General features: G+C 35.0%; 2 protein-coding genes across 2 annotated transcripts in view; one reads left to right on the forward strand and one right to left on the reverse strand.

Annotated features, from left to right (window-relative positions):
* The window catches only part of LOC5569163 (cysteine dioxygenase type 1), a 30,719-nt gene extending 9,175 nt beyond the window's left edge, over nucleotides 1–21,544 (reverse strand). Inside the window, exon 1 of the mRNA XM_021842479.1 lies at nucleotides 21,041–21,544. The gene's annotated coding sequence lies outside the window, so the exon portion shown is untranslated. The remainder of the gene's footprint in view (nucleotides 1–21,040) is intronic.
* Nucleotides 1–22,267, forward strand: part of LOC5569164 (transmembrane protein 170A) — a 110,031-nt gene that overhangs the window by 22,046 nt on the left and 65,718 nt on the right. The gene's annotated exons all lie outside the window — the stretch shown is intronic.

Raw genomic sequence — 22,267 nt, forward strand, 5'->3', positions numbered from 1 at the left:
AGTCCTCTACGGGTTTGAGACGTGGACAATCCTCGAAGAGGACCTGCGCAACTCTACGGTGAACCCAGTATCCAGAAAGTCGCCAAAGCTGGAATGGTAGTTCTCAGGCGGGACACGTTGTGAGAATGCCGGACAACAACCCACAAAAATTGTGTTCACCTCAAATCCGGCCGGTACAAGACGAAGGGGAGCGCAACGAGCTAGGTGGTTTGACCAAGTGGAGCAGGATCTTGGAAGTGTGGGGCGATCAAGAAATTGGAGGTTAGCAGCCATGAACCGAGTTAGTTGGCGGAACATTGTGGCGCAGGTCATGTCTTGACGGACGTAGAGCCAACAAAAGTAAAGTAAGTATAGTAAGTACAACAAAAGTAAAGTAAGTAAAGTAAGTAACAAAAAAAAATCTAAATAATATTAAAGCTTTAGAAAAAGTAAGACTTATGTTCGATGTCTTGTGACATGGGAACATTTCCAGAAACCTGGAGGAAATTTCCAGAATCCCACTCAGTGCCGTCGGTGCCAAAAGTAGGGTCATGAAACAAAACATTTATTTGCGGAGGTTCTCCGCACGCTAAGGACGTCTGTCCTGTGAAAGATGATACCACAAAGTTTGTATGCGCGAATTGTGGGGGCCATCATAAGTCAAACTTTTGGAATTGCCCTTCGCGTAGGCGAGTCGTCGAGGCGCGTTTTTGCTTTTCGTTTTCGGAATATCTCTGGTAGAGTATCGAACAATGTTCATTTTTTTATTGATTGACAATCATACCCATCTGGAAGATTATAAACATGCTCATTCACAAACTAATTTAATTCCGTCGGGTAGCCGTTCGAATCTTTTAATTTCGAATGGATCTACCCAGAATCCTATGCCGATATTGTAACAGGTAATTTAAACTCCTCCCCTTTTCATACTCCGACTAACCGTTCTAAATGTTTCAAATCAAATGAAATAAAAAAAACCCTGCTGCCACAGTAAACTTCTACTCCACCTCTTCGTCTACCGCAAATTCTAACGGGAAATCATCAGATACAGTGGGGATTCGTTCGTTGGAGCTTCGTTACATGGAATGACTCGATGGTTGGATGTTCGTTGGTTGGAAAATATTCCAACTTAAAAGCACTCGAATGTCAAGAGTAGAGTAGATGTCAAACAGACTTTGACGTCTGAGCACCGTCGTATAGAACTCTCCATATATAGAACAAATGTGCATGTATATGTGCGAATCGTGACGTTTTGCTCTCTAGATGCGTGAGTGTGGTGCATTTTCACCAGCTATCAGTCGTTCCAACTAACGGGTCGGATTCGTTAGATGGAAGGCATTCGTGTTCCAACCAGCGAATATCCGCTGTAATGTACCCACTTCAAGTAACATATCTCCCTTTGATTTTATTTTTCTAACTGAACAATTGAATCAAACGATTGATGCAATGTTCAAAATCACCACTATGACTGAACTTGGACTGCGTTGGTGTAAAATTTACTAATCAAATTGTTATTGGATTACGTTTTTCTAATGGATCCAAATAATAATTTTAATATTTTAAATTGTAATGCTCGTTCTTTGAATGTAAAGAGGGCGAGCTGTTCAATTTTCTTACAGCTAATATCATATATATATATATATATATATATATATAGCTGTTATTACTGAAACTTATTTGAAACCTGGACCTAAACTAAAAAAAATCAAACTTTTTTGTTTATCGTAATGACTGACTTGATAGGGCATGTGGGGGAGTTGCAAATATAATTCATAGGCTCTTATACGCCATCACCTTTTATCGTCATTAGAAACCAAAGTTTTTGAAACTTTAGGTGTTTTTGTTGTTTGTTCATAGCTACCTATTTGCTTTTTCAATGCTATGGGCAGCAAGTTAATTTATTCCACACTGACTTGCAAAAATTGACTAACAATAAGTCAATTTTTTTGTCATTAGTGACTTTAACGCCAAACATCGGTCATGGAATAATTCTCAAAGTAATTCCAAAGGCAAAATATTATTTGATGAGTGCTCTTCAGGATATTTCAAATTCAATAATCTGATAGCTCTACTTGTTTTTCCTCTTCTAGAAAACCTTCTACGCTTGATTTGGTCTTAACCGACTCAGTCACCTTTGTAGCCTCACACTGATTTTGATTCTGATCGTGTCCCTGTTACATTCCAAATATCCAATGTTAATATTCTAATATGAAGCGATTCTTAATCCAATCCTTAACCAAACTTGATTTTTGATCGAAACTATAACTAATTCCATTGTTGAAGCAAGTTGCATTGTAATACCAAAATGTGAACTAAATTTCGAACCCGGGATTATAGACGATGATCTTAAACTCTTGTTTCATCTTAAAAACGTGAGGAGAAGTCATTTTCAAAGCACTCGCGATCCTGCTATGAAAATTATAAAACGGACATAAATCCGGCAAAAGCTTCTAAGCTTTTTCAAAAGGTAATTTTGAACAATATGATGGTCAACATCAACGAAAATTCCAATTAAATTGCCAATAAACAGTTCGAATTCCGACATAGACATTCGACCGGTGTAAAAAAAATGATTCGTTCCAATACATTTGAAGGTTTTATTCTACTGGTATTGCTCTTCTAGACATAGAAAAAGCATTCGATAGTGTTTGGTATGAAGGTTTGATTGTAAAATAAAAATAAAAAAAACTTTGATTTTCTATCATACATTGTTAGAAACATTTAAAGTTAACTGTCAAATCGTACACTACAGGTTAATTATCAGAACTCAAAGTCTGAAAGACTTCCTGTGAGAGTTGATGTTCCTCAAGGCAGAATTTTGGCCTGGGAACAATATTATACAATATTTTCACATCTGACTTTCCTGAGTTATCCCAGGAATGTCAAAAATCATTGTTGGCGGATGAAACAGACTTCTCCGTCATTGTTTGCAAAAATATTTGGGATATTTTATCTTCACACTTACAATCCTCTGCAGAGGATTCAAACAGAAAATTTGAAAGTGATTTTAAAGCTCCCTCCTACTGAGTTACATAGAATATCCAGTGTTAAAGCATTGGAACAACTGTCAATTATAATTATGCTAATAAACGAAATAAAAAAAATGTATAGCTCATAAAAAATGCGTGAACTTGAATTAAGCGCACACAAGCGTTATGTTTATTATTTTTGTAGGTGAGTGTTATTTTTGATTGATGTACTTCATTTTGACATGACTTCGCCAAGCAGGATGATTTGTTTTCTAATAACCTTGTTAATGTACTTAAGCAAAAAAGATCGGAGGTTTTGTTGGGACAACTTAGATTGGTTAAAATTAAAATATTACTTAGATAAACAAAGACTCACGGATTTTCAGCAAGACAAGCCACATATCACTTCTAAACAATGAAAACTTCAATTACGGTCCTCCAGAATAGGAATTTTAAGCTAAAATATGTTTGGGTCTCCCGCACTCCAAATATTAATCTCTTCTATCATTTGACATGCGCGAATGTTCGAGACAAGACCTGTGAAGAATCTCACCCCATCTATCGTTACGTTTCAAAGATTACATCACGAAGATGATTCCATGTCTAGATGATAACTGTAGAAGGTATGCTTCCAAATCCCCTTTTTTATAAAAAGAGAGTGTCAGATAAAAGACTTCTGTCAGAAACAAAAAAAAAAACGGAGTCTGGGATGAAACAAATATTTTTTATTCGTTTTTAGTTTTCCATGTGAAGACTATCATTCAATGATGGTTTTCGCATTTATTTTATTGGTCATACTGAACAAATGCAAAAATGACTATTGGCAAAGAAAGCTCTCATCTGATGTCTGTGAAAGCGATAATAGAACACTAAACTGAACGTGCGTTGTTCAAGTTGGGACGTAATTCCAGGAAGAAAAAGAAGATAATTTGGACGACTCAGAAAATCTACTTTATATTTCATAATTTTGAAAAAGTAGCAACTTGCTTAAAAAGTACACGAAGTTCATGATTTGCCCAATAGGCATAACTACCTATAGTTTAAATTGGTAACGAAACTGTAATTAAAAAGCTTCGCAGTGTCCGTCCAGTCCAGTCACCTTTGAGGGATTCCCCCATAATTGTTGAGCTGCGAATTGGGTCCTAAAGCCCTGTCCCAATTTTAGTATCAAACGCTTAAGTTGAGGGCAAAAACACATGTTTACTCAATTTTTAAATGATTTTCATTTGTTTAAGTCCAAAAAACATTTTTTTATGATTTTGTCCCACCCTTTGGTTTAAACTCAAATTTTGGGTATATTTTGTTTTCCGTGTCCCTGCTGAAATGTCAGATAGGAACAACCCCAGTGTTAAAACTATATGCCCTGTGGCATTTTTGTCGAAACTGTGAATGTCAAACATGATCACAAGTGTCAAGGTTCATATTTGGAATCATTTTTAAAATTGAAGTTTAAAAATGTTATAGCCGTTATTCGAGTTAGAAAAAAATGCTAAAGTAGTTGCAAGAACATGCTCTTTCGTATTATTAAATAAAAATAAGAATTCATTAAACATTTTAGGACCCAATTGGCGATCCTGGTAACTAGCCAAACTCTCAAAAAGGGCGTTATCAATATGGCAGCAATAAGGAGCCAACAAATACTTCAACGATGTGCAAAGTTTGTTTGCTTACTTCGAGTTGAAGGATGTATCATCAAGTGTGGGGATCGTATAATATGTGCGAGTATAATCACTCTTGGATTACAACCAATTAAAGACCGAGTGCTATCAAAACAAGCCACTTCGCTTCTACACTCTCAACTTCGGATTGTGGTGCGGCGTGGGTGAGGTAAACACTTTTGGAAGGTGGGCAATTAATTGTAGCTACCAAGAAGCAATTCAGATAACCCTGTCTACACATGTTTTGATTCAGCAAAACTTTAAAATGTTTATATAATTAACATGGACTAGCATAGTTGTAATAAGGTACAGTGGGGGAAGTGTATCAGTGGGGTAAGTGGATCATTTGTCCATGTTAAGCATAAATACTTGAATATGTTGAATGTTTTTGCTCCATTGTTTCGTTTTAGGTTATATTCTTACGTTCACACTGATACTATTGCAAAACTGGTACTACGCGTACACTAACACAAGCAAACTTGTTAGTTGCAAAAATTAATTAATTTCAAAATGGTTTACCATCAATCAAGAATCCATTGTACCTCTGTCTAGAATCAAATACTATTAGTTTTTTCGACACATAGTGAGCATTTCAGTTCTAATTGAATGAATCACAATGAAAAATATGTGATTTTTATAAATAAATACAGATATATTACACATGGTACACTTACCCCTACTTTTTAATGGGGTGGGGTAAGTGGATCAAGTATTATTATCATTTATTGGCAGACTATTTACGAGAATTTTAATAAGTTTTAATATCTGCAAATGTTTTTTCCCCCACCATGGTGGGGCAAGTGGATCATTTGGCGTAAATTTTAAAGTCCCTCATACTCAATACATAACAATCAGAAAAATCGAAATAATCGATGATTTGAAGTATATTAGTCCCTCATTTGTTATCCACAGAAAAAAGTTTGAATTACATCATTCACGTTAGCTGTACATAAACATGAAGTTGACTATTGATTTTTCTGTATCTGTGAAATTGATCATTTTTCACTGTTTTCTTGGTATGCTTTCTAAACTGTTATCAATATCATACAACTGAATGCAGGAAAACAAGTACGACGGTGAACCTCATTGGCTCATGTACCGAAATTTTTCAACAAATGTGATGTTAGTGCCAAAAATCTGGTCTAAAATTAAAAAAACGGAGAATCCCATTTCGGGGTGAAATTGATCACTTGTCAATGTTATTATTGTTAGTTTCGAAATCAACTTTACATACTTAATTTGGGCCTCCTGAATCCAAATCTGCTTGCCAAATTCTTAACAAGACAATATTTATGGAAATAATCAATAATTAAATTTCAAGAATACCACGAAAAACGCCTAAATGTAGGCAATTTCCAAAGGATTTCCCTACTTTGTTGCAGAAAATTGAATTTTTCAACAAAACGAGCAAATTGGTAAGAGTTTTGATGGTTAAATCTGTTTTGGAGATATATTGTTAGCATCCTCACAAACTTTCAGGTTTACACCATGTCCAAATCCTTGTTTAGAACTAGAAGTTTATAGATGATGATCAATTTCACACTAAACTTGATTCTAGAATTTTACATTATTTTCATATAAATAAACATTCTGTTGCACAAAAAACTTCACTATACACAATAAGACATTATTTAAGACAAACAACGTTCATTTGCTATAAGTTGCAATGAGCTTGGTGCACTATTAGTAAGAAATAAAATCGCGTGACACGGTGATCAATTTCACCCTACTGATCAATTACACCCGAATTTACGGTACACTCTATATAAGTAGTTACCTCATCTTCAAATGGATTGTGGCAAAATAAAAGTTTTATTCGATTTTACATAGTTTGTTCCGTATGTAATGCTGAAAATGTACTTAGTAGCGATTGCTGGCGCACTTCATATGCACTCAATAATTTCGTTTCATGCTGCATGGCATACATGTATGCTACTGTCTATTCTAGCGTTAAGTGTTAATTGGAGAAGCTTTTCTTTTTGTCATCGATCGCGCGAAACAGAATTCCAGTGCTTTATGGCGGTTTCACTTATCATAAAGGTGATAATGAATTTGATTGTAAACAAAGATTTGCTTAAATTGGTTCCAGGTGAAATTTGGCATAGGCGGCTCATAAAGATTTATGGTTTTGATTCTTTCCTTTTGTTGATTGATAAGTGTGGAAAAATAATTGCTTATTGACCACCACGACGTTACGATTATACAGCTTAATTGCAGAGCATTCGAGCGCTTCAAATCTTGGTACTAGGTACTCCACTATATATAGAGTAGATCATGATGGGTACTTAGAACTCCTATGGTTGATCATGAGGATACCATCAAGCGGGGATTTTTGATAACATTTAAATTCAAAAGAGCTTCGTGCAGCATGAACAGTGTATAAATATTCAGAAATCTTTCAAAATAATAAAACTTATCAATTAAGTTGAAACAGTCCGGAATCCAGCTTCAATTTTGCACAAATCTCAAGAAGCAGACAACCAATAACCGACAATGTTATTTGAGCTTTGTGCACTAGCAGCAGAAAGTTGAAAGTAATAAGATCAGAAACGATGATTTACTAGATCTTTAGTTTAGTGCCTTTGAAATCGGCCATTGTGACGTCAATCTTTGGATTTCGAAATCAGAGTGTTTCCTTACATAAAAGGAGTCAGTCCTTTTGGTCGATAACAGTCTCTGGATCAAACATTAACTTAATTGGCTCAGAATACTAAAGAAGTTGTAAAATCTACCACGTTTCCAAATATGTACTATGCGATCCGAGTTCTCCGTTCTTGAACAAATCTCAAACGTTTTTCTTCAAAAATTTTGATCTGTTTTCCCAAAATAACATATAATGGAAGTCATACATGAGAAAATTCTTTTTTTTTTGTAAAGTTTTTCTATTGTGTTGTGAAAAGGCTTTTGGAAATAACGCATTTTTCTATACTGTGCTTTTAGTTTATCAGGAAGGCCAAGTATGTGGCCAAGCTAGGACTGTTCATTTAAGAAAGTGGACACCTGATAATTTACATTTTAATGTGAAAATTCCATGAAAAAAGTTCAAATTTTGTTTCAGTGTTTGAGTACACACTGAAACAAAATTTATTTTTTTTTCAAGGTGTTTTTTTACAGCAAAAAAAGTTGACATCAAAACAGTTGTAAATCCTGAGCGTTTAGTCGGATTAACATGGCGACACGCAGATTTATTCTGTACAAACGGCGTTCAGAAAAGCTGTCGTTCCGAGATTTTACTTCAATCGCAATGTGTTCAAATTCCAATTGTTCAATGCTGTGGCGAAAACAGATGTTCCTGACGACGTACGATATATCCGAACAGACAAATTTGGGAAAAAGGTTCTGGTATGGCGAGCAATTTGCTCAATTTGAATCTTTAATACTCAATTTTCTTGCTATCTGAAATCAATCTAAACACGGTTTGATAAATTATTTTAACATAATTTGGTTCATTTTGACTCCCACGAAATATAAGAGGTATGCTGAAATTGATTTTTATGTAAATTTGAAAAAATACAGACATGTTTTTTTAATTTTTCTAGTGTTTATTTTTGATCATCTATATCCAAACGCAAAAATCGTGAGTGAATAAAAAAGTGTCGTGAAAATCGCGGATTTGCCAAATCATTTCGTGGCATGATTTCACATACTAATCGATTACACACATTCAGTTGTGTAATTTTGAATTACGCACTTCTAATTTTACATATGTTATAAAGTTTCTATTTTGCAGTGTCTTTGCAAATTATAATCTATGTAACTATTGTAAATTATGATTGTGTATACAGGGTGTCCTCGTATTATCCGTACAAACTTTGAAGACATGTAAATTATGTAACTAAGATGAACAAACTGGTCATTCCTACCGTAAGGACATTCACCGCTCATTTAACAGCATTTCAAAATGTAAAATTTTGTCAAAAATCGGCTGTTTGACATTTTTGCACTAGACGCAAGATTCAACATTTGTTTTTGTAGGAAAAAAGTTGGAATGTGAACGCTCATCCGAAATATGAGGCCCTATATACAGCACTAGTTGAAATTAATTTGCTTCCACTAGCTGGTTGTATTCTTTATACTATAGTTCGACAACATATTGAGCCGTGGCAGCCAAGGGGCATTTTTCGACCTGCCATAATAAAATCATTACCGCCTTAAAGAGCCTGAAATTTTTTTTATTAATTATCTATAATATAAAATCATACGAATTTCATTCTGGTACAATCCATTTTGGTATACTAATAAATGCTAATAACTTTTATTGTGAAAATTTGCTCAGGTTTTTTTTTTTTAAATAATTCAATGAGCGGTGAATGGCGTCCTTACGTTACATGGTTTAATATTTTGACCTATCATCATGTTCTTAAGCTGTTAGTTTGACACATTTATGATTAAAAAAAATGGTAGAACTAAGACATATGTATTGAGTGGTCTTAGGAAATATTGTTTTTCAAGCTTTATGACGAATTAGAAATGTCATTGGAACTCACTAGATTTTAATTCTAATATATTTTATTTCCACTAGATTTCAATTCTATTATATTTTATATTCTTTTATAACCCTGAAAATCATCAAAAAAAATTAAAAGTATGCACTCATATTAGAATTTGGAGAAAAAAGCAACTATAAAATTGCTAGCGACTTTCGGCTCCCCGACAATTTTTAATGTGTCCTTTCAGTCAGTTTGAAATCATTTAGAATTACAATTCTCGTGAACATATAGATGCATTGAAAAAGGTACATGAACACTGGGTAATAGGAAAAAAAGCATTTAACTTTACTACATGTAGCATCTACTCAAAAACAAAATCCACAAAGTTTACTACACTTTTGGTATGAACAAAAAACCTTTTGAACATGTAGTACGTACTGCTTTCGAACAAGAGCTTGGTACCATGATTTGACATCAAAGATTTTTCTTAGAATTTTGGAATTTTAGCTCCTATGGAGAGATCTAGAGATGATAGCAACATAAAATTATGAAATTACTAATTTTTTTAGATTCCGGTACTGACATTTAGATTTAAAATCCAAAAATCTTATTTTTGAAATCCAAATTATCTTATTCTTACAGAAATACCTTCTCAAAGATACCAAAATAATTTCAAAAGATCAATAACCGAATCAAATACCGGAATTTCAATATTTCCACAATAATCCCAGAATGCCTTAAATAACCCCAGAATTATTATGATAAATCTAGAATGTCTATCGAAACCTCAGAATTTCCTCAGAACTTTGAATGGTTCGTCACTCCCAGTGTCGGCATTGTTTTTTTTCCTTTTTTTCGTAATTACTTAAAAATATTATATTTACTACCATGTTTATATTTCACAAATGATTGTTTATCATGGTCTAATCACTTATCAAAGTTAATCCGGTGAACAGTGTTGAACGCGTTCAGTTTGCGTTCAAGTCCAAACCTTTGAATGAGGGATCAAGTAGGCTTGAACATTGAGCAGTTCAAAATCTGAACGAAATGAAAACTCTCTTCATGGCCGATATACGACATATTTCAATGCGAAAGTTTTGCAGAGATGTTAAGAAACATTTTATGTTCTATATACTCCTAGTGATGTGAATTCAATATGCTCTGATGTAGTTTTTTCGGGTTTTTAACTTAATTGTGCGTTTTGAAATGAATGGACCGTTGATTAGCAGGTGCAGAATCATGCTCGAAAGCCATGAACTTAAATTTGAAGTGGTTATTGCTTCTTCAAGTAGAGCTCACTAATCCCCGTGATAAATCCGGAATTACGGTAATGTTCGAATCGGCGACCGTAGTTTCAAAAACTAGAAAACTTTGGCGATCAACCCTGAAAATACGACGGAACTTCATTGAAAACCGGATGAAAAAAAGTATTTTGAAGTTGAAAAGTTTAATCAAACTTGACGTCATGTACGTCCGTCAGGTGTTAATATGAATGCACTCCGATAATACAAATACATAGCACAGGTTGTGTTACACATGGGATGTAAAGCCAACATAAAAAATATACAAAATGATTTTCAAAAACCACATCCAATCAAAAATGCGTACTGAATATTTTGTTCGAGGTTAGCGCTGCGAATTGTGACAGTTATGTGTAGAAATACAGTAGCGGAACATGCGTTATGGTTGAAAATTCAACAATAGGACAAATTGACTTGATTTTTTTTTCATTGAGTTTCCGAACAAATTTGATTTGTTGTTAGTGCTTTCCAAAACTGTAGGTGAAAGAAAAACTACACAACTAGGGTTGTCATGTCTATGACGACTCAAACCAGCCGACGGTGTTTTGAAAAAAAAAACCTGAAGTTCGTCGACACAAAAGTCAATTTGAACAATTGAGATGTAAAATTGTGAAAAATAACGGAATAGTTCTGGTAGGCATCTAAGAAAGCCGAATGAGATGTAAAGTTTTTTTTTTTTTTTTTTTTTTTTTTTTTTTTTTTTTTTTTTTTTTTTTTTTAATTTCTTTATTAGTATCATTCCAAACATTACATTCATTTCTTATATCTAGGTGTTCTGTGTTATTAGACAACACTATCATCCTAATTTGGTAAAACAAATTTAAGATTTAATTAACATTTTGTTAACAACATATTACATTTCAGTTGCCGTAGCAGTTCAGTTTTTTTACAGGTGAGTTGATTTCACTTGCTTATAAGAGAAAAAAAAACGTTTTTAATATACTTAACCTAACTTAACCTAAACATATAACGCATTAATCGTGGCAATAGAAGATTGTAACGATTTTTGCCTGAAATTATTTATTATTTTATTTGACATTTGTTCCAATGTTTCAACATTGGATATTCTATGTAACTCATTGGTACTATACCAGGGAGGAAGTCTCAGAATCATTTTCAAAATTTTATTTTGAATTCTCTGCAGAGCTTTCTTCCTGGTATTACAACAGCTAGTCCATATTGGTACAGCATACAACATGGCTGGCCTGAAAATTTGTTTGAATATCAACAGCTTGTTCTTAAGACAAAGTTTTGATTTTCTATTAATAAGGGGATAGAGACATTTTACATATTTATTACATTTGGCTTGAATGCCCTCAATGTGATTTTTGAAAGTTAAATTCTTATCTAGCATGAGCCCTAGATACTTAACTTCATCTGACCAATTTATTGGAACCCCTCTCATCGTGACAACATGTCTACTTGAAGGTTTCAAATAAAGAGCTTTTGGTTTATGTGGGAATATTATTAGTTGAGTTTTGGAAGCATTAGGAGAAATCTTCCATTTTTGCAAGTATGAAGAAAAAATATCCAAACTTTTTTGCAATCGACTACAGATGACACGCAGGCTTCGTCCTCTGGCGGAGAGGCCTGTGTGATCCGCAAATAAAGATTTTTGACATCCCTGAGGTAACTCAGGTAAGTCAGATGTGAAAATATTGTATAATATTGGTCCCAAAATGCTGCCTTGAGGAACACCAGCTCTTACAGGAAGTCTTTCAGATCTGGAGTTTTGATAATTAACCTGAAGTGTACGATTTGACAGATAACTTTGAATTATTCTAACAATGTATGTTGGAAAATTAAAGTTTTTTAATTTTACAATCAAACCTTCATGCCAAACACTGTCGAATGCTTTTTCTATGTCTAGAAGAGCAAGACCAGTAGAATAGCCTTCAGATTTGTTGGAACGGATCAAATTTGTTACACGTAAAAGTTGATGAGTGGTCGAATGTCCATGGCGGAATCCGAACTGTTCACTGGCAAAAATTGAATTTTCGTTGATGTGGGCCATCATTCTGTTCAAAATAACCTTTTCAAAAAGTTTACTGATGGAGGAAAGCAAACTGATTGGACGATAGCTAGAAGCTTCTGCAGGATTTTTGTCTGGTTTTAAAATTGGAACAACCTTAGCATTTTTCCATTTGTCAGGAAAATATGCTAATTGAAAACATTTGTTAAATATATCAACTAAAAATGATAAGCTACTTTCTGGAAGTTTCTTGATGAGGATGTAGAAAATTCCATCATCGCCAGGAGCTTTCATGTTTTTGAATTTTTTAATAATAGTTCTCACTTCTTCCAAATCAGTCTCCCAGGCATTTTCGAAAACGTTCTCTTGATTGAGAATATTTTCGAACTCCTGAGTAACTTCATTTTCAATTGGACTAGTAAGTCCTAAATTAAAATTGTGCGCACTTTCAAACTGCATAGCAAGTTTTTGAGCTTTTTCGCAATTAGTTAGTAATAATTTGTTTTCCTCTTTCAATGCCGGTATTGGCTTCTGAGGTTTTTTCAAGATTTTCGATAATTTCCAAAAGGGCTTAGAGCCAGGGTCCAATTGAGAAATTTTATTTTCAAAATTTTTGTTTCTTAATTGAGCAAAACGTTTCTTGATTTCTTTCTGCAAATCCTGCCATATAATTTTCATAGCAGGATCGCGAGTGCGTTGAAATTGCCTTCTCCTCACGTTTTTAAGACGGATCAAGAGTTTAAGATCATCGTCTATAATCACGGATTCAAATTTTACTTCACATTTTGGAATTGCAGTGCTCCGGGCTTCAACAATGGAATTTGTTAAAGTTTCAAGAGCATTGTCAATATCAAGTTTAGTTTCTAAAGAAATGTTAACATCAAGATTAGAGTCAACATACGTTTCATATATATTCCAGTCGGCTCGTAAATAATTGAAAGTGGAGCTGATAGGATTGAGAATCGCTTCTTGGGATATTTGAAATGTAACAGGGACATGATCAGAATCAAAATCAGCATGAGTAATCAGTTGGCTACAAAGATGACTAGAGTCGGTTAAGACCAAATCAATCGTAGATGGATTTCTAGAAGAGGAAAAACATGTGGGGCTATCAGGGTATTGAATTGAGAAATATCCTGAAGAGCACTCATCAAATAAAATTCTGCCGTTGGAATTACTTTGAGAATTATTCCATGACCGATGTTTGGCATTAAAGTCACCAATGACAAAAAATTTTGACTTATTGCGAGTCAATTTTCGCAAGTCAGTTTGGAGCAAATTAACTTGCTGTCCAGAGCATTGAAAAGGCAAATAGGCAGCTATGAAAGTATATTTACCAAACTGTGTTTCAACAGAAACACCTAAAGTTTCAAAAACTTTAGTTTCAAATGATGAAAACAGTTGATGTTTTATACGCCTATGAATGATGATTGCAACTCCCCCACATGCCCCATCAATTCTATCATTACGATAAACAAAAAAGTTAGGATCTCTTTTGAGTTTAGATCCAGGTTTTAAATACGTTTCGGTAATAACTGCTATTTGCACGTTATTAACCGTAAGAAAGTTAAACAGCTCGTCCTCTTTACCATTCAGAGAACGAGCATTCCAATTTAAAATATTTAAATTATTATTTGGATCCATTAGAAAAACGTAATCCAATAACAATTTGGTTTGTAAATTTTACACCTACTTGGACTGCTTCAGTCATAGTGGAGGCTTTGAACATTGCATCAATCATTAGATTCAATTGTTCAGTTAGAAAATTAAAATCAGAGGCAGACATGTCATGTGATTTCCCATTAGAATTTCCGGTAGACGAAGAAGCGGAGTTACCTGTGGCGGTAGGGTTTTTTCCATTTGATTTGAAACAAGTAGAATGGGTACCAATTGATCGAACAGGGGAGGAGGTAGAATTTCCTGCTACGATATCGGCAAAGGATTTACCGTGGGTAGATACATTCGAAATTGAAAGATTCGAACGGCTACCCGACGGATTAAAATTAGTTTGTGAATGAGCATGATTATGATCTTCCTGATGGGTATGATTCATGATCAAGCGATCGTTAACTGAAAAATGAGCATTGTTCGATACTCTACCAGGCAAATTCCGGAAACGACCGTTATCGTAACGGATATTATCTTTCATCTGCCTGGCACGAGCCTCAATGACCCTTTTGCGTGAAGGACAATTCCAAAAATTGGACTTATGATTAGCCCCGCAATTACAGCATATGAATTTGGTGGTATCTTCCTTCACTGGACAGACGTCTTTGGCGTGAGAAGAACCTCCGCAAATCATGCATTTAGCATCCATGCGACAATTTTTTGTACCATGACCCCACTTTTGGCACCGACGGCACTGAGTGGGGTTCTGGTAATTTCCTCCAGGTTTCTGGAAATGTTCCCATGTCACACGGACATCAAACAAAAGTTTTGCTTTATCTAAAGCTTTAATGTTATTTAGTTCTTTTTTGTTAAAGTGAACTAAATAAAATTCTTGAGAAAGCCCTTTCCGAACAATGCCAGATTGGGTTCTCTTTTTCATAATGATTACTTGGACTGGGGAAAATCCAAGTAAATCATTTATTCCATTTTTGATCTCTTCAGGTGATTTATAGTCACTTGAGAGACCTTTCAAGACAACTTTGAACAAACGTTCAGTTTTGTCGTCATAAGTAAAAAATTTGTGCTTCTTCTCTTCAAGATGTTTGAGAAGAAGTTCACGATCTTTAAGAGTTTCCGGCAAAACGCGACAGTCTTCTTTCTTTGCGATTTGGAAGGAAACCTTGATTCCCCTAATGGAGTTCAAGATCTCCTGCCTAAATCCCGCAAATTCGGAACAACTGACCACGATAGGCGGCACTCTTTGCTTCCTCACTTGAATCAAAGAGCCTGGGCTAGAGGCTGCATCGATTTGGTGTTCGGAAAATTTGTCTAGAGCATCGAACTGATTGCTCATTTCGATACAATTATTCATTTCACCCTTGGAAGAAAGTTCGCATTCCGGGGAAACGTCCTTTCTTCCATTCTTGCCACGTGTAGTGACAGTTTTAAAACCCACTTTTTTGGAAGGAAGTAGTGAATTCAGAGATTCACCCTTCCTTTTGTTAGTTGTTGATACCATGTTTAGTTAATAAACGAAAGAAGACGTGACCTTCGAGAGGTTTTTTCCCTAGACGGTGTCCAAGTAGGATTACCACCGCTAGCTTTCGCCAACGGGTCCAACGAAAAATCGAAGGCACGGGTCCAAACAAGGATCGTAAAGGGATCAATAGTAGAAAAAATAGTACTGAAAAGTACTGTTTTGGTAGCACTGAAAAGTACCGTTTTTAATTTTAGCACTGAAAAGTACTGTTTTTGTAGCACTGAAAAGTACTGTTTTATTGCTTTAGGTAGTTTTTAAGAAAACTTCCAAGAGCAGAGAGAATTCGTGTACGTACAGCACGAAGGTACGATGCGCACTGATGAGATGTAAAGTTGTGAAGGAGAATGTGGGGTAGGCTGACCATACGTACCGTATTTAACGGGACAGTACCGTTTTTATCCCCTCGACGGACTGTCCCGTCGTTTTATGGAAAATGCTCGAATTGTCCCGTATTTGAGGAAATGGAGAATTGGCATATAATTTTCAACACCAGTACATAAAAAATGAAAATAACAACATAACAAACAGTTTATAGAAATATTTCATTCAGAGATTATTGTCTTACTCATGTATTTTCCAAGCAATTATATAGTTTCTCAAACAGAGTTAAACTTGATCCGTACATGCTTCTGCTTAACTTTTTGCGTTTCTTTACTCTTATTTATTCCAAATTTTGGTGGATTCCAAAATACAGATCTTCATAAGATAATTTTTCATATAATACCTAAAATGATAAAGTACAACTATGTGTTTACTTCTGAAACCGAATTGATTGGGTTAACTATTTAAAAAGTGGATATATCAATAAAGTAATGAAAAATTACGTTTGAATTTGAAAAATTGAAAAGTTTAAAGATTTTTATTTAGGAAATTTCTTAAAAACGCTGCTTCTCGGAAATCAAAGCATGAGCTTCAAGGTTCTTAAGTGATTTTTATTGAATCATACAGGCATGTAGCTCGGGATTGCATAATCTGGCTCTCCTACTTTCCCTCGAATGGGGGTTTCCCGAATGTCGTTCTCCCAACGCCTGTTCTCAGAATGCTAGTTCTCCGAAAACCCAGTTTTTTCCGAATAGCTCAGTTCTTCGAAAAGTTCTAACACTCATAATTGTCATAACCTTTTGCATTTCAAGGTGGTGAATAATATGTATTTTTGGCAATATGTATTTAGTCGAGAATGATCAAATATCTCTTTCTTTGGTAGCTTATCGATCTTTCTAATTCAACACTATCTCACTACCTAGGCAGAAGCAAAGTTCTGACCATTAAATCGAGATATTGATTTGATTGACATAAGAGATTAAAGATCTGAAATAATATCAAAAATTTATTCCTGGAACTTCTGAGCCATAGATAAATTTAATGTTGGAAGATCTAAAGAATAGCTCGCTGATATTGGTGAGATCTTATAAAAGCTAAATTCTTCTTCTTCTTGGCATTAACGTCCTCACTGGGACAGAGACTGCTTCTCAGCTTAGTGTTCTTATGAGCACTTCCACAGTTCTTAACTGAGAACTTTCTTTGCCAAAGTTGCCATTTTCGCATTCGTATATCGTGTGGCAGGTACGATGATATTTTATGCCCAGGGAAGTCAAGGAACCAAGACACCTTCAGCATGGCTTTGCTTTGTAGCCGCGGACTTTAACCACTCGGCTAAGGAAGGCCCCCATAAAAGCTAAATATGATATGCTAATAGTAATGCGCAGTTCCCACCTTACTGGACCCCGCACTTCATAAGTGCGAGCGGGTTCATAAGTGCGGAAACGTCAAACGTATTGTTTTTGACGTTGGCGGGAAAGAAAACGCAGTGAATCGGTTTCACGCTAATGAAAATTGTTTACGTTTTAACAAAACCATGTGCTTTCAGCAGGGTTGCTAGTCTGTTCGTTTCACTTGTTTTACAAAAAAAAACCTGTTTGTAAATGATTTGTGAAAGTATTTCTGCCACTTATAATAAGCTTGTTTGACTATAATTAATTGTTGCAATTATGCAGTCAGCTAATCGCATTTGGATAGAAAAGCTCCGTAATTTGTCGCGTAAATCTACACGTGAACGACTTTGGGTATGGATCCATTTGCAAGGAAAAATATTTGGAGCCACTGTTTGGCGAGCTTCAAAGTGCGGTTTACTACTTTCCCAATAATCCATCTATCAAAGCAAATCACAATATTCCAGAAGTAAATTTTAGATAATATTTTCGGATCTTTTATTTCTATTATTATTATTATCTTTATTAACGAGATTTGCAGCCCGAGGCTGGCTCATCTCGGCCCTCTTTTATTTCTTATATCTTTCAAGTTAATATTACTTTTGTATGTCCATATCAAAATTTGCTATTACTTAGCTTTTTTCGCCTGCTTGGGTAAAGACTATTATTGCACTTTTTTGAGCTGAATTGCTTTACAAGGGAACGGGTCATTCGGGGAAATGGTTTCGGAAAAACGGGCCATTCGGGGAACTAGAATTCGGGGAAAAGTAGCACAATCGTATACTCTATGTCTATTAAAATTGTCCCGTTTTTGTTTTTTATTTGTCCCGTTTTTATCTGGTTGGCTTATGGTCAGCCTAATGTGGGGTCGTGACGGACTTTGGTTTCAGGTTGGCCGACGGCTCTGCAGAATCTTTACCCGTTCTGTGGCATAGTTGGTAAAGGCGCCCAGTCTAGCGTATTGGGAGTAGTGAGATCGAAGCCCACCAGAACGATTCCATTAAAATACGGAACACGTTTTTGTCTCAAGCATGAAAATACCGCTATTTACATAACTAAGGATTGCTGAATCCATTGTCGTTTTCAAAAATGTCATAACACGTCTAGTTTTTGAAATATTGCCTGCTGAAAATGCAAAATTTTACTATATCAGCCAACTTGCATGCAAGATTGCCAGCTTGTATGGCAATTTATTTGCTTAATTTGCCACAAAACTCAAACTTCATGCATTAAACAACACTTATCATAAGAGTTCTTAATATTTTTGGTGCTTTAAAGTTATTCTTTGGGGGTTTAGAAAAGTATTGTATTTTGCCATATGAGAGAAACGAAAAATGTTGTATGGATACAGCAAGGATGTTGAAAAAATCAACTTACTGTAAATTGAATAGTTCAATTTCAACCAAATTATATCTTAAATGAAAGTTCAAGTCCTATTATGCAAGCTTTGTTGATAAGATTACAAAAAAGTTTGATAAATCATACTTTAAATTTCATGTAAACATCAATAAAATCAGTGTTTCATACAACTTTGGCGACCTGTAACTAACAATTGTGATGTGCTGGAACATTTCTGAGAACGGCATCAAATTCAGCAACCCCAAATCTACTAGAGACACATAATTTGATGATTGAGTCATTTTTGTTACGCTGTGTTATTTTTGACAATTTTACATCTCAATCTGTCAACATTGACTTCTTTGTCTACGAACTTTAGCCTTTTTCTTTCAAAAATAAACTGTTTGATGGCAAAAAGTCGAAATGCACAATAAGCAACATGGGACAATTATGCTTATAACGGCAGTACAGACATGGAATCAAACGCAGTTATCGTCTGCTGAAAATTGTCGGTGCAAGCCCTTAAGTTAACCCCCTAAAATGGTAGTTTTCACCGCACTTTTTTTTTGCCTGCGGTTGATTGCTGTGGTCATGCTTGCACCGTTTAGCTAAGATTTTTTACAGTTGGATATAGGGGAAAAAGGGATAATATGCGGTTCCAAGGAAAAATTCAATTTCATCGAATATGTTATTAACATTGGGTTTACAGAAAAGTCGCAAAAGTAAACTGGTAATTACTAAAATCAGTCATTTGAATCAAATATTGATTTCCAAAACTGCAGAGTACAACGCGCCACTCAGTTCCGAACGGATGTTTTATTGTGGCTACAGTCAACTGTCCCTTACTCGATATTCAGTGTTTCTATATCGAGTTAGAGAACCATAGTAAACATTGGTTTTCATGGCTACCTCGAAGGTCCCTTGGATCGCATTTGCACTAGTTTTCTGTTCTGTAAATCATTACCTCCCTCATCCAATATAGAGCTATGGAGTGTTGACTGTACTTGTCAAATTCTTATGTATGCAGCAGATACTATGCAGTTATATGTCTCGTTCTCGTTTGAATTAGGAATGTTGCGGTACAAATTGTATTTCAACCTCGGTATCTGAGCAACCAAGGTTTCCAGAACGTATATTTGATTTTTTTAGAAAATTGAAAAAAAAATCACGAGTCGTTGAACTATATGATCGAATTTTACTAAAATACCTTGTATCTTGGAAATATTGCGAAAGGGCGTTTTAAGGTGAAGATAAATCGAAACCAAAGTTCAAATTTTCAAGAGCACGGATCTGGAGAACCAATCATCCGTTTGAGCTGAAATCCTAATCGATTGATCACCACCAGCTAGTGACCAATCGATTAAGTTTTCACCTCAAACGGATGCTTGGTTCTCCAGATCCGTGCTCTTGAAAATTTGAAGTTTAGCTTCGATTCATCTTCACCTTAACCGACGGCGCACCTAGTTTCCCTAATGAACTTTCACCTTTTGTTTCTTCATATTACGATTATTTTCACAATACAAAGTTTGATTTGAATTCTTATCGTCTCTAAAATTTCTGAGTGTGGCAACCAAGATGATTTCAATTTTGAATCAATCGTTTGATCACTAATTAACCCTTCTACTGGCAGCATCACTTTTAAACCACAAAAAAATGATTCGCGATGACTTTTTCTATTTTCAATATTTTTGCATTATTTTTTCACCAGATCTAAATGAACTATTCTATTTTTAGAATCTGTGTCGATATTGGTCATTTGGGTTTAAAGATATTCATAAATTCTGTATAAAATTCTTTTGACCGCTATTTTGTTTTTAACCAATTAAAAAAATAAGATGCGTTAGCCACAATGTCAGGTATTAAGAAGCTTCTTACCAAAAGATCGGTTGTGCTATCTCTAATAAAACTTAAAATCATCAAATGATGTTTTTTGAAGTTTTTACCATGTTTATACAGCCAGACTGGAACCAAATACATAAATGTTCATTACTCTCAAGGGGTTTCACAAATCTGCTTCATTTTTTTCGCAACAGATTCTCATCAATAGTTTGAAAGTTTTTTAATTTTTTTAAAAACAAGTAACTGAGCAAGTATATGAGTGAGGCCGACGCTCCCAAGGAATTTTGAGAAGTTGAGAAAATGAAGCGAAATTATCTAAAAACAAAAAAATATGGCTTTTCAAATATGTTTATGTGATAAAAAAATGATGCTGCTAATAGAGGCGTTCATAAAGTAAAGTAAATTCTTAGAATCCGTTGAATATGAATTGTACAATGTCACTTCAGCTCCATTTAAATCATGATTGAAGTAAATACTGTTTACAACTCCATTACCCACGGCTAATGATCACCCGGCGAAACAGTGCCTAATCGCACAAAACCAGTTCTACAGTCCACATTTCCTAAATATGTAATGCATTTCCGACTTCTCTCAGCATATATTTGGACTGATCGTTACCAATGGTGGCATATCACTCCACAAACGCCACTTCACTATAAATGAAGAATGCACATAACAACATGAGCCTTATGTTTACCTGTTGCGGTGATGTGCTTTGCTCCTTCTTCAGCAAGTGATTTGATTTATTTCCAGTTTTTTCCTCGTACTTATGATGCGTTCTTCTGTACGCTTGTGCAGATTTTCCTTTTTAACTTTCTTGAAACTTGTAACCGACTTCTTCGCAACTAATTATTAAATCACACAAAGCTTGGTTGAATGGCAGCGTGGCTACGTGTAAGGCACAAGGTTGCAGTTGCAACAGAAATGCACGTGATTAGTATTTATCTCTCGATACACTTTGTCAATTTTCCTTCAGATATTTGAAATACCTTTTTTTCTTGTGACTATTCAAAGGTATGCTCACTTGTACTATCCGTTTTCTTCATGTTTCTGAGGCGCGACTTTATCACGATGTTTCCGTCTCGACGTTCGGTTGGTGACTGAAGTGCTGGACCGAGAGGCAGCGAAAATTTAACTTTTTTGCAAAACGAAATTACTCCTATCAGGCTCCCGTGTAAGCGGTTAAGCCCAACGACTCGCGAACGCGGTGAGCCACCGTTCAGTACAGCAGTACAGTGACAAACCGGACGCAACCGTGGGTCCGTTCGCTCCCCGGTGTGTAACTTTTTGGATCAGGGGTTTTAAGATCGCACCCTGCCGAGCACGGAACAAACATTCGGATGAAATTTAACTGTTTTTCTTTTTAATCTTGGCTAAGCTCAAGCTACTGCATTTTTTATCTCTTTATTTTTGTTTCTCTATTGTAATTTTATTTATGGGGTAAATGAAAGCTAGCAAAAAATATTAGGTAAAAGAAGAAAAAACGCTTATTCGTATAAGTAATAGATAGTTTAAGGAGTTCATTTTTTGTTTCCTGCGAAATCAGGAAAAAATAAAGAATTAGAAAGGTATTATTATTTTCCAAATTTAAGATCCAAAACGATTATAAGATAACTTAGAGGATTGATTTTTATTCATTAGGTACCGTAATCCGGGGTATCAATGATCAGCGGGGTAACATTGATCGGAATGACTAATCTCATCAAAAGTTCTTATTATCATTTATTAAAGAAACATTTCCAAATCAAGAATGGTGCTTCTCTTTCTTATATTCATGAGCTAATAAAAGTCAATATTTTTGCGAAAATTGCGTTTACCTTATGCGTACATTTGTCAACTTTTCGAAATAATGATTTTAATTGTTAAGGATGACACTACCGAAGATTCATGTCTCACATAAGTTCTGCAAACGATATAAGCAAGA

This window comes from Aedes aegypti, chromosome 2, assembly GCF_002204515.2.
Source record: "Aedes aegypti strain LVP_AGWG chromosome 2, AaegL5.0 Primary Assembly, whole genome shotgun sequence".
NCBI lineage: Eukaryota > Metazoa > Arthropoda > Insecta > Diptera > Culicidae > Aedes > Aedes aegypti.